We start from the raw sequence: 1,984 nt of genomic DNA on the forward strand, positions 1-1,984 counted from the left end.
TCCACCACTGAAAACACTCCTCTGAACCTGGCTTGCATGGCGGTGGAGTGCTACATCGCCATCTGTTTCCCCCTTCGCTACATGCATATCTGTACTATCAACAGAACTTTGATGCTGATTGGTTTAATCTGGGCAACAACCATGTTTTCTGCTGTTTCTGACTTGTTCATCACTTTGGCCACAGAGCCACGGGACTACTTTCATTCCAAAGTGTTATGCATCAGACAAAACGTATTTCCAAATCCCATCATTGTCAAGAAGAGAGATATCACATATTCAGTGTTTCTAGTTCTAGTTTGGATAACTATCTTTTACACTTACTTCAGAATTCTGTCAACTGCAAAAACAGCTAGCAAAGATGCTAAAAAAGCCAGAAACACCATCCTCCTCCATGGGTTTCAGGTGCTCTTGTGTATTACAACATATGCAGCCCCCCAGCTTTTGACTGTTCTGCAAAAATGGTTTCCTAAGAATTACACAGACTCTCTGTTTGCATGCTATGTTATTATACAGATCCTGCCACGATCCATTAGTCCAATCATCTATGGGGTACGAGACAATACTTTCAGGAAGTACTTAAAAAAGTATCTGTGTAGAGTCTGCACACTGTAAAATGTAGATCTTTTCAATTAAAGTACAACTTCAGGTTCCAATTATTCTAGGAGTTAGACAAATATGTGAGATCCCGTTTTATAAGGGCAAATACGTCAGGTGCCCCTCCAGTTCACATAGATTTCCATCCAACCTGGCCCAGGTCAGGCCAATCGCAACCATTTATTTAATATAGGGCCAGCTTCAGACAACGCCAGACAAAAAGGAGGTGAGTTTGATGGCTGCAGCTAATGAGAAACTTACTGTTTATATACTATTTTCAAATTCTTTTGACATATTGACGTTAAGCCATCACAACTATAGACTGTAAAAATAATGTGCAAAGCTTCAGCATTTGTCAGAAAATGGGCCTACTTCTTCCTTTTGTTATCGCAATAAAAAATTTTATACTGACTTTAAATTCTCAATCACTAGTCTTCTTCAACACAGCACGATGTACATTTAGTTAATCATGGTCCACTTTATTTTAAAATTGACATCCATGCAGTCAGAAGCATGCAAAACACCTTGAATCTGCAGTAAAACCTTATCTTGCAATAGCATAGTCATATCAAAGCAGATTCATGTCCAGATTGGGCCAGTAATACCATCCTGATTGATGGCTTTCAGCTACTGTTGTGTATGCTGCCCTTCATAACCCATGAATTACAAAAGGCGCTGTTGTACTGGTTCCCTGAACTTAATGTACATGTGCTCTTTGTTTGCTACATCATCATCATCATCATCCTCCAAGTTTCTCAGTCCTATTGTGTACTGGCTACGAGACAAGACATTCAGACAGATGTTGTGAAGTGTGGTTGTATGAGCTACCTTTCCAACGTATTATGTACAGTAGAATGCAGTCGGCACGCCCCCAGTTTGAAGAAGCAGCCAGGAGTACCGACGCGGAGGCTAAGCTATGTCCTGCAGTGGTCGGAGGCAGCAGCTAAACACATTTCATGCAGATGAATGTATACAACACGGGCTTGACGCAACATTCTCTAGAGCTTTGCCTTTTTTCCAGATATGGTCACATCTGTCTCCAAAATTGCCGGCATCAAAAAGGCAGTCAAGCCAACAAAAAACCAGCCACAAGCCAACGGGTTAGCTAGAGCAGGCACATTGTCAAAGGGGACAGCTAGTTCACACAATATGAGGAAAAACCTGCTGCTGTATTGATACGGGGTTTTCTATTTGACAGTTAAAGCAGTTTTGTTCCACCAAATGATTGTGGTCGTACTGTTGTCTATAAACACACAAACCGCTATAATCAAGAATGGGATTACTGTGGTTGTCTGCTTCTCTATCAACTATGTTAACAGTACCCTGGAGAGAGAGAGAGAGAGAGAGAGAGAGAGAGAGAGAGAGAGAGAGAGAGAGAGAGAGAGAGAGA

The 1,984-nt window shown here is 41.4% G+C and overlaps 1 pseudogene; it reads left to right on the forward strand.

Annotated features, from left to right (window-relative positions):
• The window catches only part of LOC117943378, an 820-nt pseudogene extending 208 nt beyond the window's left edge, over positions 1-612 (forward strand).
• The last annotated feature ends 1,372 nt before the right edge of the window (positions 613-1,984 follow it).

This window comes from Etheostoma cragini, chromosome 4 (assembly GCF_013103735.1).
Source record: "Etheostoma cragini isolate CJK2018 chromosome 4, CSU_Ecrag_1.0, whole genome shotgun sequence".
NCBI lineage: Eukaryota > Metazoa > Chordata > Actinopteri > Perciformes > Percidae > Etheostoma > Etheostoma cragini.